The 16,711-nt window shown below is 42.5% G+C and overlaps 2 protein-coding genes across 2 annotated transcripts in view; both read left to right on the plus strand.

Moving 5' to 3' along the window:
* Positions 1–16,661, plus strand: part of LOC116398750 (transcription factor E2F3) — a 34,154-nt gene extending 17,493 nt beyond the window's left edge. The window contains exon 9 of the transcript XR_004213769.1: positions 11,035–16,661. The gene's annotated coding sequence lies outside the window, so the exon portion shown is untranslated. The remainder of the gene's footprint in view (positions 1–11,034) is intronic.
* Positions 1–16,711, plus strand: part of cdkal1 (CDK5 regulatory subunit associated protein 1-like 1) — a 174,306-nt gene that overhangs the window by 4,499 nt on the left and 153,096 nt on the right. The window lies entirely within an intron of this gene.

Consider the following 16,711-nt stretch of genomic DNA (forward strand, 5'->3'; position numbering starts at 1 on the left):
TTGTTTTAGGCCCCCCCCCCCCCCCCCCCCCCACTTTGCTGCTCTTTTCTTCCTCTTTGGCAATTTTGGAACGTTTTTCCCCGTGCACTGTGCGGTTCACTATGCTGATAATGGCGGCGTAACGCCGCTGTCGCTACAGATGACATAAATCCACCAAGTGCAACGCTTGTTATGAAATGGTGTTTCCAATGAAGACACCCATCAGAGCTTTGAAGAGAGCTGGGGCTGCTGCCTCGTAATTCTCTGTGCAGAAAAACATAAATATACTGTATAGTGGAACGGTGGCAGTTGTCTTTCAGGAAGTGAGTTCGGTGAAGACTTGTTTATAGTTAGTTGTTTTGTATTCCCACTTTGATTTCTGTATGAGAAATATCTGTCTCAGAATCTGATTACAGTACAAAGCGTCTCTGGTGGTCTGAAGGTCCTCAGCAGATAAAGACACATTTCAAGACGAAGACGGTGTAATGTAATACGCTCTAAGGTAATAAGGTTAAAGCATGCTTTTATGGATATTGCATTTTTCTAATCTCTAGATTAGATTTTGTTCTGTGTCCTTCTCTGCTCCTTAAAGTAGGACCATGCAGTGACCACACAGAGATCCTGATTCCAGAAAGTGTTTAATTGTTATCAGTTCAGTGGAAGTACTCTCAAATAGCAGCATTAATATTGTTGCTCATAAAAAATATTGTTTCCTCTCTAGTTTATTCAGTTTGGGCATGTTTGACAGCCGCCATTCTTCATTCTTCAAGATAAGATGCATCACCTGATGTGTGTGCCCATGAGAAAGAAACAAAGGGAAACTTTGCCGATTTTCAACCCCAAAATAGAAGAACAGGAGACGGGTGCTACACTCAGTCTATCTTTCTTTACACCGGGTTCTGTTCAGGTCGTGAATGGAGCTAAGTTATAACAACATGACCGCCGCTGACAAACCGGTAACGGCTTAGCAAATAGAGCAGTCCTCCATTATTTACCACTTCAGTTAATATGAATTTATCCCACTATGTAGCTCAGAGATGCCAAAATCCTTTACAGATGAAGCTTGAGAATACTCTCCCCCTCCTTCAGTCCTGTTGTGTCTCTCTCTCTCTCTCTCATTCCCCCCTCTCAACAAAGTACTTTAAAGGTCAGTGTCTCACTGCTTAAGCTGAAGGATTAGTTTGCTTTCTGTCTCCCTCTTTTCTGCTTTTTATCTGTCTTCTCTCTTTGCATGCTTTCTTGCCTCTTCTGTCTCTTTCCTCCTGCATCACTTTTTTTCCCTTTACATCTCCCCCTTATCTTTCTTTGGGTGTGTGTATCTTCACTCATTGTTTTTCACTGAAAGGTTGTTGGAAGGAGAAATTGCCTGTCATGGCCAGAATCAGGGGAGATTACACTCAGGAGAGGTGGTGATTGTTTTGAATGGTATAGTCTGGAATGGCATGAAATTGTTGGGGGGAATTGTAGAGAGTGGAATAGTGTGGAATGACGAGGACTGAATTGGGCTTCTGAAGGATGTAGTGTCTCTGGGATGTGGACAGACTGAAAATTAGGACGTCGAGTTGGTTGAACATTATCCTTTGTCCGTCTGAATTGTATATCCTTCATCTGAAGATATCCGATGAATATTACAGGGATACCTCCGTAGAGTCTGTCATTCATATCCGCAGTGCCGATCTGCAGAGTTTAATCAAAGAGTTTGGACAAAGACGGCTTCCACAGCTCTGAAAACATGACATCACCTTCTCACCCTCCCTCTCATCTTTCCTGCCTGTTTTCTCACTTTCACACCCCCTGCCCTCCCCCGTCTCTCTTTCATTTCCCTCTCTAACACTTTCTTTCTCTCTCTCTCTCTCTCTCTTTCTTAAACTATGACATCACCTGGTAGAAGACATAGTAGCAGTTCTTCTGGTGGCCTTTAGGTGGCAGCCATGGCTCATTGGAAGAGCCTTTTGTTGAACGAATGCACCGCCGCAATATCAGGATGAGGTCATCCTTCTGTATTCTCGTTCATAGTTTTAAAAGTTGTAACTTTCAGTCCTTGAAGGCTACACATCTTATGTGATCATGACTAATATGTAGCCAGCTCTTTGGTACCACTGTTATTGACCTGAAATCAATATAATGTAATGCTGTTGGACATCATGGAGACTTTTACATAACAAGCCTTATTGATTAAGGTTGGATATAAAGTGGCAGGAGTTTAAGAAGATTGGTCACCGTTTGGATGAGGTGGGACCTCTCCTCATTCTTCAGGTGGAGAGCATCTTAGCACCTACATACAATATATATTTTGAATATGATATATAGGACATGAATATTCCTTCTCCTCAAATGTCTTGGTGCTTACCAGTTGAGGTGATTACTACCAGCCATTTCATTTATTCAGTCATAAATTATATGAAATATTTAATGTTACGTAATCCTGAACAGTCTGGAGATAATATACTCTCCTTAATATTTTGTTTTCCATTTCTACTTTTATAACAACCTGTGTCACCTTCCCCTCTCTGCTTCCATTGTCTCCACACGTGTTCGGCTGCCTGCATTTGTTCAGCGTGGCTCGTGGCTGCTGTTCCTCTGTGCAGCTAAAGAGGGCACTGTTTACTCACGACAGCACACTGATACAAATGGACCACATTTGAGCAGCAGAGCAATGTGCCAAATAGTGACTTCATAGAAAGGTGTGTACACTCGCATATGGGCGCACGTGCACACACACAAACGCTCGCACACCCTCCATGGAAAGTCACACCAGGATATTTTGATTGTTTTTGGCTGATCCCCTCCCCTCCCAATGTCCTCTCTGCCAGCCAGCCGCACACACAGCACTTCAGTTATGATTTTACATACCGGTTAGGCAAAATTACTCCCCAGCACACAATGTCAGCCAAATGAGGCGTTCTCAGTTCCTGGTTTGGACACAGACGGTTGGAGGATCTGGCTCTCACAGAGAGGATGTGAGCTGTTTTGATGAGTGTTATTGATGAGCACGTATTTGAGATGTCGCTGTGGATAGAAAATGCCGGACGCGTTGCATACGATGTTACTTTACGGTGCCATTTAGACAATGAACTGCTTTGAAATTATGATTGATATGAAATGCATCATTGGCTTTGGATTAGCAGGTGTTATATATGCTTTATCACGAAATACATTTTCAAGGAAGGAAGAAAAACATTCGGCATATTATTTGGATGTACCAGCATTTCACTGGTATGAAGGGCGTGTGACATTTGCAGACAATCAATTTCCTTTCGTTTTTCCAATTTTATACACATTTTTCAGGATAATAATTGACAGTATTCAAAAATGTAGCAAACATTGCTGAACTGTTCTGATTCAGCTCGTACTGCATTAGTTACTAGCGCGTCTACTGCTCTGTGTGATTGTATTACATCACTGTAGAGTATTCTCACTCTGAGTGTGTGTGTGTGTACTTCGCATACATGCCGTCTCATTCATAAAACGGAGTATGTGGGGACCTTCTGATTGGCTGACTGCGTGCTACGCAACATTACACGCCGCAATGTTTCAGCCAATGAAAACTTACAATGTTCTCTCTGACTCCACCTCTCACACACACACACACACACGTTAGCACAGACATCCAGCTCACGCACAGACATCCAGCTCACACACACACACACACACACAATTGCTCTTCTCACACACAGTAGCAGACGTGGTGGGAATTGATATCGTATGAAGAAAGCGTATGAGAGACGGTTCAGTTTTTGACAGCCGTCATTCTGCAAGAGTATACACATCGCCTGATGCGCTTACGCGTTTGAGAGAAACCGTACGCTGGCTCCGTCTTTCCACTATCTTACAACTATGTGATGCGTGTCAGATAGCCCCGCTTTGCTGAGTGAGAGAAGGGAAGGGGTGAAAAAGATAAAAGGGCAAAGGGCTGCAATGAAAGACTAGAGGAAGAGTCAGCGGGGAGGTGGATGCTGGGATGAAGGGTAATGATGAGAGATGCAGATGCACTTGAAGCCAAAAGCGACGGTCGGAAGAAGGGAGGCGAACAGGGAGCGCAAACTAGACTCTGCTAAATCTGCAGAAATGAATAGATGGAGGATTAATGTAATGGAGAAAGGTAAAGGGATAGGAGGGGAGTAGTTTGAGGACTAAGAGACATCAACAGAAGAAAGAAAAATGGAAATAAATACATTTTCATAATTTTCTATAAACTTGAGTTGAATAAATTAGATATAATACCCTCAAGTTGAGCGCAGACATTTGACAGGTAGACAGGCTGTTAATATGTAAATATGGATATGTAAATAGTAGTGTGCTGACATGAGGGTGAAACTGTTTTGAATATTAAAGTTGTCATTTGGCAAAACAGGTGTCCTTTTGTTTGGGTTTTTTGCAATCACAAAACACAACATCCTGTGTTTTACTATCTCACTTACTATTTTGTCAGAATTGATGCTGCAAATGATTGCAATTGCAGTCCCAAGTACACACACTAGTGTACAGGACTGTGCATTGTTGTATTACGTATGTGTGGTTTTAACAGAGCAATACTGTGATAAAGGGACAGCCCTCTCTCATCTCTTTCTGTCACACAGTTGCAAGGCTTTGAATTTGTCTCAGGTCCTACAAATAGGCCCATGAGTCTACGCAGTCAAGTGTAACCATTTAGAGGCCAGGAGATTAGAGTGATCCCGAGCCGTGTGTACTTGTGTGTGTGTGTGTGTTGGTGATCCTACAAGGTGACCCACGTGTAGGCAACACCCAGTAACAATTTCGAGGCCATGGGATTAGGGACCCCGGCCATTCGTGCCTTCAGATTCCCTCGAGGGAACTACGGATAGAGAAGAAGGAAAATCGGAAAACTTGAGGAGAGGAGGGGGATCAGTGGTCAATCTCATCCATTGATTACTCTTGGGAAAGAAATTCAGCATCAGCATCACAAACCGACCCGATGAGTCGAGGGATTTATTGGTGTCATCCTTTTCTTGCATGTTTTCACAGCCACATTACAAATTAAGTCATTGGTAAAAAAACATAAATTGTCGATGTGATGCCTAACGCCAGATGTCCACTGGTGTTCGTAAGGGACTGCAGGAGGCAAACGAGGATTATTCCTCTCTGGCACTCATTTCTCCAAGGACAGGAAGATCTCCCTCATTGCTAGAAGCACTCTCCCATATGTAAGCAAGGAAAGCCAGTCGACCGAAAGAGAGACCACTCCTTACTCCTCTGAGAAAAAGCACAAAAACACAGAACAAATTGATTCCCCAAAGGGTGGTGAAATCTTTAGACTTGTTTCTCAAACTAGAAAGATGCACTACAGGTAGGAGAGGAAGAAGAATGAGCGCACGAATCACGGCTCCAGTGTTCATTCATTTGTTCCTTTCTCCCTTTCTCTGATGAAGAAAGCGAGAGATAAATGAAGGGAGAAGCTGGATAGTCCCTCAAGAGGAAGGAAGCCTATTCCCTATTCCCAGCAGAAGCCAGCCAACCTCCTGTTATCCCAGGAATACCGCCGCACTCCACAGGGATTGGGAATACACTGAAGGGATATAATGGGAATATCATGGAGGGGATGTGAGTAATGGGATAAGGCCAGAGCCGAGGGAAAGGCTTGGGGGTGGAGGGGATTGACGAAGGGCGAGACTAAGAAACAATGAGGATAGGAGGTATAGTCTAGAAAAGGGAGGAGGGGGGGAAGCCAGGTTGTGCTCACATCCAAAGTGTTGAGCCTTAAATCAAAGTAAGGCAATGCAGAGGTGGCCTAAAAGCAAAATATTAAAAACCTAATGTCCTACAGTTTGACATTTCAAATCTCAGACCAGCATGTCCACACTGCACAGGAGGTAATGGAGTAATGCTGTCCCACCCCTTCAACATGTTGCATCCGGTGCCATTTAACAAGGCGTTTAACCCCCAGCATCTCAAGTTGTGCTCCCAGTTGTGTGCGTCACCTCATCCACATGTTGTTTTTCTTAGGCGTGTGACGTCATGGTGGAGAATGTCCACTGGGGCCTCAGTTTACTGTGAAATAAAATATCGTTTCCATCACCCCTTCAACCTTGAGCGTTAAAGTTGCCCTGACAGATGAGACACAGCTCATACAAACAAACAAACAAAAGGGTTAATTGAGTTTCATTCACATAACTTGACACAACTGTCCTAATTTCAAAATGTCAGTGTTTTTATCCGGTCACATGTCTTCATTTGTACAGTTGAGTGATGTCAGGGACTCGCTTAGCTTCCCTCTCTTGGAGGACAAACAGCGCGATATTATGTCGGACTCCTTGACAGTAGAGCCAGAAAGACCAAAGCAAGACGATCTGTATTCTTTGACATTTGACAACTCATTGTTGCTTTTTCTCTTTTTGCATAATTAGCTTGTCTGTTCCTTTTACAAGCTGAAAGAGACTTTTTGGTCTTTCTCACTTCTAATTTGTCCTTTGTTTTCTCTGTCATCTTGACTCGACAAGGAAAACAAATGTAATTTCCCTCATGAAGAGGAAATGAAAGCTTGAAAGACATTAGCAATTAGCGTGGCACGCCAGGCTGCGGGTGTGGGTGGAGACTGTGTGTGTGGGTGACATATGGATAAAAAGCAAAGAAATGGAGACTTGGGCACTCAAGGACATGTAGCCAATGACTTTTCAAGGCCCCCTTTGGGGGTTTTCTGCCTCCCTCAATTTCCGTTGGCCCTTTTTGTGTTGTTTTGGAAGATAACCCCGGCTTTCTGTCTGAGTGTCCAATGTTCAGCCATCGGTGCCATTACTCGCTGACCACCCGCTGAAATGGAAAGCAGGGTTGACCTGTAGCGTCGTGTGTGTGGATGCTCACATGAGGCCACCTGCTGAAATGAAAGCACTGGCTACCTGTGAGTGAAGGGAGAGGCGTGTGTGTGTGTGTGTGTGTGTGTGTGTGTGTGTTGTATGAATTCATGTGTTTCACAAGGACCAGTCAGAAATTTCAACAAAAGAATATGGGAGTACTTCGGTAGGTTATATAATTCAGGAGTCCTCACAAGTATTTCAATACAAGGCTGTGTGTGTGTGCGCACTTCTGTCTTTTTGGAACAAAATTAATTCTACATGTGTCTCAGCTGATTCATTTATATGTATGAAGTAGAGATCAGACAATGTGTTAGATTTCCATGTGAGAGCACAGATATTAGATGAAGTGGATTTAAAAGGCGCGGATGATTTGAGCAGTGGGCTTAATTTGAATCATCGGACAAAGTAACCTTGATCACCGAGCAGAAAGATAACTTGACTGGAAGCATCGTCAGGACCTTGCTTGACCAGAGAGAAAGTGTGTGTGTGTGTGCGTGTGCGTGTGCGTGTGTGTGTGTGCGTGTGTGTGTGTGTGTGTGTGTGTGTGTGGGGGGTGATGTGTCATCCACAGGTTATAGACCGAATAGCTTTTCTGCTGTCCACTATGCAAGGCATGGTGTAGACAAGTAATAATTGAGCTTGAAGGTGTGTGTGGGTGTGCACAGAAACCTTTATTCATTTTCATATTCAATGTCAACGCAGTCAACCACTTCCAATTTGCTCGCATTTTCTGACACGTCTTTTTCCGCTTCCTTTCTTTGAGGCTCTCACTCTTATTAATCCTTGCTCTCCACTCTCATCCTGGGGTTGTATTGGCAGTATAGATCTATACAGGGGGAAGTTAACGGAGTAAACACAGGTAGTGTTGAGCAAGGAAGACGATCGATTCCTTTGTATTGATTCAGCAGTAAGTGCGGCCACAAGTCATTTCCAGGATGTGTTTGTGTGTGTGTGTGTGTGTGTGTGTTTGTTTGTGTTGGAAAATAAATGCTTTTGGAAGTGTTTTATCCCTAAAATGTGTTGTTGTACTGGTGAATGGCACTAGGCCAGATTCATTTCAGTCTCAATGAACCAATACGATCAACCAAAAGGAGAAGTGGTTATTTGTGTCGTTTCTTTAAGTTATTTATTCTGTGCTTCTGTTTCTGTCTCTCTAATTTACATCCCATACTAGTGGCTGGATCAAACACACAGATATATGCACATACAGAAGTGTGTGGAGTTTATTGATAAGCTGAGGCTTTCCACATGGCGGACAGATGGCTCTTCTAATCTTCCAGACAGACACTGCCTTTTGATATCTGATCTGATGATTACTCTGGTGTGTGTGTGTGTGTGCGTGTGCGTGTGCGTGCGTGCGTGCGCGCGTTAAGCCTTTTGTGTTAAATTTATTTTACAGTTGTGGTTTGAATTCGTCCACTTTCGTCATCCTGAGACTGTGGTTGATAGTTGATCGACAGTTGACCAGGACTGTTTTTAGGTCACATATCAGTCATGCTTCAGTATCCTGACTTTATAACGTAACATTGTGTGGAGATAGAAATGACACGGGCAGATTCCTTGCTGTGGCATTCTGCTCTCTGTATGTCCATAAGACATCTACACAGGGGACGAGGCGTTTGTCTTCACTGGTTTAAATTTCTCAAATTTTGGACGTTTGAGCATTGCCAAGACTAAAAAATCTCGACCAACAAGTCGTAGTGTTTCTGATATAATCACCTTTTTTTGGTGCATTGTCTGTTTTTTCCTCAGCAAATGTTCCCTTAGAAATCTACCTCTGAATCTACCTCTGGTGCAGTCCCTGTCTCTGAGGTGTCCTTACAGTAAACGGCACCACAGCTATCGCTGCCTTCACTTTGCAACAGCGTTATTATGCAGCACATGCAGGGAGCGGTGAATAACTGTAGCTTCCAGCATCAATTTTAGCTTAAATCAGAAAATGAGTGAAGCAGATCAGAAAACAACGGGGCTCCTGCTGTGACGATGCTGTTTAGTGACCTAGTGCTGCAAAAATATTGATGAATAAGTCAATATTGTGCAAAGAAAGTTTGTCATGTTGCTAAAACATTCAGCTGTGGTGCAGTGTTGAAGTAACACTTTATTCAATTTACCAGCCTCTTGAACTGCTGAAAGCAACATCGCCCTGACTATTAGGAGGGGGGGGGGGTCTCTAGGCTATGATTATCCATTCCTATTGATGCATCGACATTTTTCAATACACGATTTATTTTCTCACTGTGACTCTAAAACACTGCATATTTGCAATGATTTATAATCAAAAAACTCAAATAGAAGAGATGTGTCAACTGGTGGGTCACATTTCACATTTCCAAGCACTGCAAAAATAAATATATAATTGGGCCTGTAGCAGCACCCTCGTAGTAAAAACACAGAATTCAGCACGTTCTGAGTCATTTGACATAAAAAGCTGCACTCATTCACAAATAAACAATACAGACTTCTGTTGTAGGCAATGAGAATTCAGCTATTCGGGAACATGTGGTAAAACCTTACAGCGATAAAGTGCGCGGGTACGGGGAGACTTTATTCTGTTGTCACGCATAGCGTGTTACTACCATCTGCTGGTCTTTATCCTCGTTTAGAATGTAAACGTCTGTTGCGTTCAGGGGCAGCGGTGAAGGAGTCACAGAATTACAACGTTGGCGATTGAGTTTATTGAGTTTTCTGCATCAAGTCATAATCGTTGGAGAGAGAATCGCGATGCATCTAAGAATCCATTTCCCCCCCTCCCCTACTGGCTATGTTCAAAACTCCACACATTGCCAGAGTCTCATGGCGTAAAGTGGATTGATACGTTGGTGTCCGACTTCCGGTCTCTGTGTCTGCCAGCAGCAGGAGTGTCTCGGCTTGATTTACCGTCTCTGACCTGATATCTGATTGAAGACACGTGGGTGTGTGTGTAGTAGGTGGATTAGCATATAAAAAGACAGTAGCGGGACATCAGATAATTCTGATGCCATCTGTTTTCAATGGAATCTGTTAGAAGGAAGAGGGAGTGTGTGTGTTCTTCAGCGTGTGTGTGTGTGTGTGTGTGTGTGTGTGTGTGTGTGTGTGTGTGTGTGTGTGTTTGTGTGTGTGTAACCCCCCACACCCCTGCTCTCTGTCTTTTTCCTCACCACTCTTTAGGTCTGTTATTTTTATGTGTGCTGCAGATCTTCCTTCCTTTTTTGTCCTATTATTTCTAGTTTTTTTTTTTCTTTTATTTTGGTCCCGGGGAAAAGCGGAGCCATGATTAACTCTGTCTATGAACAAATACATCAATTATTTAGGATGGAAAACACTATAAATTGTTCCATTTTTGTAATGATTTATTAATTAGGAGGCAAATTCTCTGGGATTTGCCTTCATGTCCGCCCCACCTAGCTAATGTATTCATGCCCAGATGCATGGAGACATGCAAGCACGTATGTGTGCACAAACACAATGCCATAGGCAGCTTCCTGATATTAAAACACTACCAACGGTTGCATAGGATGATCCATTGAGATTCCTGTTGTAACTTATCATCAATCGATTTAAATTTTATTGTTCTACTAAAATGCTGGCTTGGAAATAGCGTGATTGAAATATGCAGTTTTAAAGAAGCGTATTGCACTCGACTGAGAGTGAGAGAAAAGGGAAAAGGTATGGATAACGTCATATAACAAACCAGATGTTGTCGTTGAATTAATCTCGGGTATGTGTTTTTCTCTTTTAATGCGTTCTTCAGTTATGTTTATTTACAGGACTATCTCATTTTTTATAGGACCCCTGCACATTTGGTATCCATCTCTGTGTCTGAATATATCCTTTTCTTTACAGGTTTAGCATTCAGAGTTCTCACAATCACATAAGTGGACATTCAAAATGCAGAAGCTCAAAAACAGACCACCCTCATTGGTTGATGTGTATGTAAATGCCTTCAAAGGTTGTAAGATATGCTCGCAAATTATACTAGTTTCCATGTGTGTAAAATATTTTTACTTTGAGCAGAACGGCGTCTCTAATCACCAGTCCACCTGCCAACAGCCACATTCCTTTCAGTGCTCACTGCTAAGCTCATCAGCAGCAAGGTTGTGTGTGAATGTGTGTTGCATGGTGGAGGCTGTGATTAAGAGCTTTGCCGTGTTCATTTCCAATGTGGTGGCATTGCAGGTAGAGAGATCGGGTGATGCGTTCAGGGCAACGCTGGGTTTCAATTAAGAGCATTATAGTGATTATTTCTAATATGGTGGAACAGCAGGTGTGTGTGTGTGTGTGTGTGTGTGTGTGTGTGTGTGTGTGTGTGTGCGCCAGGGACGCATGTAATTTGAGGAGACATTGCCAATTGAACAAGGTGGTCTACTAAGCTGATCATGTGTTGGGCGTGCACAATATGTTTCCTCCAGATTAATTTGCTACATCTAGCCTTTCCCCTCTGTTTTTCATGAACAAGCTAGATCTGCACACTTTGTGTGTGCGTGTTTATCTACCTTTCCTCCTCTTTCCAATAAGTTTTTTCTACATTTTCTCTAAATACTTTTAAGTATTGTCTCCCTCTCTTGTCTCTCATGGTGAATCTTTCTGATTTCTTTCCACCTGGTTTTTACTTCGGTCCGTCTCAAAGTTGTCAGCTCTTCTTCTTCTTTCTCTTTGGTATCTTCTTCTTCATCCTTGTCTTTTTTGACTCATGGTCAAACTTTCTCTCTTTTTATTTGACTTTCCTCCTCCCCGCCATCAGATTGTGTCTCTCACACTCACAGTGTTTGTCTTTCTTCCTCTTCCTTCATCTCCACACTGATCCTCTAATCAGCAGCCAACAGTGTCTCGGGTTTACTTTTGAAATGACATGCCATCCCTCCCATTCTCCTCGTCGTGCCCTCTTGTCTGATCTACGGTAATGTCTTGTACATCTTTTCTCCCGTCTTACTTTCCTCTCTTCTAGCGTCTCTACCTTCTCTTCTGTGTGTGATAGTTGTCTAGGGATGGCAACACGAGCTGTCTCCAAACCCGCAACATCATAACGACATGTTATGTGTCGCTGCTGAACCCCCCCCCTCCTCAGGTTCAGAAAAATAAAAGCTCTCTGCGTCTGGGCTATTTGCATACTATTTGCATATGAACCCCCAACTGGCTGTTTTTGGAATGCCAAGAGGCTAAATTCAGTATTTATTACCCGGGCCCATAACTAGTTCTCTCTTTTCTGTGGCATTTGCATCTGATTTGCATGTCCCACAGCTTGGATCTGGGAATAAGGGGCCAGATGACCTAAATAGTTTCAATTCCACCTAGAAATAAAAAAAGCAGAGAGGGGACTAATTATTACCATTAATCGAATTAGGACGCTTTACATGTGGAGCGTAAATATGCGAAAGTGTTATGAGCTACAATACCAAGCTGAGGCCACTTGCTCTCACTGCAAACTGCTTTTGCATGGAGACAATAAATGATGTTTGTGTTTGTGGTCACGTTTCTTTGAGCAGTTGGCTAGATTTCCCTCATTGCATCATCCCTTCCTATCCCAATGGTATTGATCAAAAGGCCCCTTTTTGTTTTGTAGGTTCTCTATTTTCAAGGCAAACAACTGTTCTATATTGAGGTCCTCAAAGAGATCCATTTAAACTTCACAGACCTATTTAATCATAGAAGCTAATCAGCGTTACATTTGGCTATCAGCGGTTCATAAGGAATTGGATAGACTGAATGTGGATAACAGACCTTTTGCACACTACACCGATCTTATCAGCACATGCAGTACATGTGAGAGTTACATACTCATCATCCTGTCAGACACAGAGGTTGGTGCTCACCACTGGGCTTTGTTTCCTCCAGTTGATAAATAAACTGCCCACAGTGAAGGGGACATGAATGAAGCTTAAACCCCTTTCAGAGAAGCCCCCCTTTACATTGATCCGACTGCAGTTTAACACACCGGTCTCATGCCTGTGTAAGCAGCCCGGTCACATTAACGTAAAAGACACAACGGCAATCTTACTTGGTCGAACCTAGTAATGTTTCCGCATCGCTTTCAATGCGGCACCAGTCTGAATGCAGCTTGAGTGCTGTAAAGGCTGCAGCGGCACAAAGTCAAACATTCAAAGAGAGAGGTTACATGTGTTATGTCAATCCTTGTCTCTTATGCAGACAGTCAGTTAGATAAACCAGGAAATTGATCTTCACATATCAGATCTGTCTACAAAAAAATATTTCTGCGACCAGAGCATAGGAGACTTAAAAAAAGTCCCCTCTTACAATAATAGTCTGGAAATACAAAGAAAGACTGTTGCTCAATGTTCATTCCTGCCAATTGTGTGGATGAATAAGTGCATATCCAGCAAAAACAGTATAATCTATAGGTTTTTGGATCATTTTGATTAAATTGTCTGTTTTTAGAGGGACACATATATGTGATAGTTTCAGTTGCTGACCAAGGACTGATTTCTACATTTTGCATGGCAAGCATCATATTTGACCATGATCATGATCATTTGATTGCATACGTTAATATGTGAATATGCTCTGAAATTTTAGGAGAGGCCCTCAAAAACCTTACAGCCCTGAGACCAACTGTCTTTGTCAAGTGTTTGTATTAATCCCTTCATAGTGTAGCTCTGAACTGAGACCTAAACTGTAGGCCATGTGTGGGACTAACTAGCCGATTTTCTTGTGTTATCCTATTATATCTGTGAAACGTGAGAACCTTTTGTAAAGGCTAGTTCAGTGAGTAGCATAGCCAAAAACAACAACAACCGATAGTGCTGCACTGGTATTGTCTCTTTAATGACTACAGACCACGGCTCTGCTTGGCTACCACCTCCACCTTTATGAAGGTGAAGCTCCATCTGCCATCACTTTCCTTCCATTTGTTATTTTCTTTCCCAGGACAGGTGAGCTTTTACATACAGGTGGCTCTTTACCTTTCTGTTTCACTTTTCTTTGTCTCTCTTCGAGGTGACAGGTGGGGGAAATGTACACACACACACACACACACACACTCACACACGCTCTTCTGGATTCCTCTGTCTTCTACATTCTTTTGTGTACACAGCAAATTGACGCATGTTCTTCCCTTGGCCTGCTCTATTCACCTCATTGAATATAAACTGCCATCTCCTCGGGCAAACAGCAAATATAATCACATTTGTAATGTCAGAGAAATAGTGTGTCAATATTTGCCTGGTCTGTTACTGTTGTGAAATGGGGAACTGACTGTGGTTACCATGGTGTGCATGAGTTTGACAGTTGGCTTTGAGGTACAGAAAGATGCACTCTGTCTCTCACACACACACACACACACACACACACACACACACACACACACGCACACCAACACACACACCTTTCCAGGGTGAGAAAGAGGTTTCTTTCATTTTATTATTTCCATTATGATAGGTTACAAAAGAAGACCAATTTTCACTCCGCCCCTGTGGTCCAAGAGTCCACATTATTTTATTTTTTTAACATGCAAAAATGTCACCGTGAAAACACGTTTTACGTAATTGAGTTTTTTTTGTTTGAGTAGGTTATAAAGCATTTTCTCTTCTTTAAAAGTTGACATGTGAAACTACAAAAACAATCCTGCTAATACTTCATGCAGTTGCACAATTAATAAATACAGCAAACACTACGAGCATGTTTTGTCTTTAAAAAATGTCTGAAAGCTTGTTAAACACCGGAATATCGGAATATCGTGGGAAACACCGAAAGTTTCAAACCAGTTACTGTTAAGTGTGGAATATTTATATAAAAATTACATTTAGAGAAAGATACGTGATTGTACTGAATTATAAATCAATCTATTAGTAGACGGTTACAATTTATAATGCCGTAGCAAATAAAAATGTCAGTTTTGACGCCAGTCGGACACAAAACTGACGTGATTGTCATCATCAAAACTTACACCGTTTCTGAAGAGAAGCATCGGGTGCATTTGATTATTTTCTTTGTATTTATCATCTTCTGATGCCATGTTTTCATCTGAGCTCCACTTACATTGTTCTAGACAGCCATCGTCTGCTTGCCCCCTGCCACAGAATAAATATTCTGCTTTTGGTGCAGAGGAGCTAAACTGAATGATGTATTCAAAGTGGGTCTGTGACTGTGGCTGTCGCTTTTAGTTTGTCAGTTCTGACTTTCCTCTATCTCCAACCAGACTAAATACTAACTTCATATGTGGACGGTCAAATCATGTTTAATAATGAGAAGGCAATTACACTGGCCTCCATCCAGAAGGTGAAAGAGTCTGCCGTCTTTCACTGCGAGGTGTGTGGTAAAAGTGAAATCATCGGTATATTACTCTGTCAGTCAGTAACCTTCGAGGCCCTTCTTTCTCCCAGACACACTGACTTTTGTGCCCTTGACTCTAATAATCCCTCTCTGGCTGTGTGAAATATCTTTTCATGCCTGCACTGATGATCATAATGGTTTTCTGTCTGAGCTGCAGACTAGTGATTGGCCCCAATTACTGCGTGAACCTGAGGCTTCAAATCATCCTATCTATGCAAGGTGAGCAGCGTAATGGCAAAAATCTATTTAGGCCCCCTTTCCATCCCCTGCCTGTATGCACATCGATAAATCACACTTAATGCACATTTAAAATCACAGGGAATCCACTGCCAGATGTTTATCATTACTTTCCTCTGTTGAAATGTTTTTTCCCATATACAACCCGTACATGCCCTACAAAGCCCTCCCATCGTCTTTAGCTTCAGCGGTTGCTTTGAAACTCGATAGCTCGAAGTGTATTTATTTATCCACTCTGACACCTCGCACATTTCCAACCCTTTTAATTACAGAAGTGGCTCTGTTCTCTGGTTTGAACGCTATGCTGACAATTTCTAGTAGATTAGACACTGGTCCAATGGAAAAATGTGCCTTTATGTTGCTCAGTCTGTACATGTATGCAATAAGCTGTTTGTATTACCAGTTCAGTAGTTTTACTTCACTACTTTTAGTCTCAGAGAGGGGGCCCTTGTCTGGACCCAGGTGCTCCTACAGTGTGTCTGTGATCAGATGTAAGAGAGACAGATAGACTCCAGCATCTCGCCCTGTAGAAGCAGACCTCTGCCATCCAAATTAGCGGCTGGCTTGTCTCGCAGCATTCATCATTCCTGCTCCAGTTTCAGCTGAGCTCGCCTATTTGTCACCGAGATACCACCACTTACTCTTCTAATATTAGGTCTCTCTGCTTTGCGCACCCTTATTGTTTTGTTCTTTTTCGGTCCGTTCTGCATGTTTATCATTTTCTCCCATGCTCCTCCTTTCCTTTTGTTTCCTCAAACTCAGCCTATGCCTCCAAATGTGTACCTCCTTTTCTTCATCTCTTCTGTCTTGTGAGTCTTTTGAGTCTTTTTTTGCATCTCTACTACTACATGTTTGTTTATACACCGTTCACACAGTCATTATATTACTTGTCCACCGTTGTTTGTATAGAAATAATACATTTTAATTCATAGTTATGTATCAAATTAATAAAAATGTGATTTTAATTGTATTTACAGTATTAACATATCATCCAACGTTAAAGATCAAAGTAGGAGCTCTACCGATACAGAGCTTTGTCACAAGTTTATTAACCGGTGGCACCCCTACCCGCTACTGTTCCAACTCCATCTTTCTTAACTTCTTTTTCTTGATCCCCTCCCTCCCTCTCAGCCCTCCATCCATCTCCTTTTTGTCTCTCTCTCTCTGTCGTGCAGACTCTTCCTCAATAATGGCCTCAGAGTTGTTTAGGACAGGAGTGAAATCCCAACAGAATAGATGTTTCTAAGATGTTGTCAAACTGTTGGCGTGAGTGCTATGGTGGGCCCCTGCTGTGCCTAACTTGGCATACCCTCACTGCTTCTTAGTACACACCAACAAACAGCAATGCTCTCTCACACGCACGCACGCACGCACACACACACACACACACACACACACACACACACACACACACACAC

The sequence above is a fragment of the Anarrhichthys ocellatus genome, unplaced genomic scaffold (genome assembly GCF_004355925.1).
Source record: "Anarrhichthys ocellatus isolate YVR2014 unplaced genomic scaffold, GSC_Weel_1.0 scaffold89, whole genome shotgun sequence".
NCBI lineage: Eukaryota > Metazoa > Chordata > Actinopteri > Perciformes > Anarhichadidae > Anarrhichthys > Anarrhichthys ocellatus.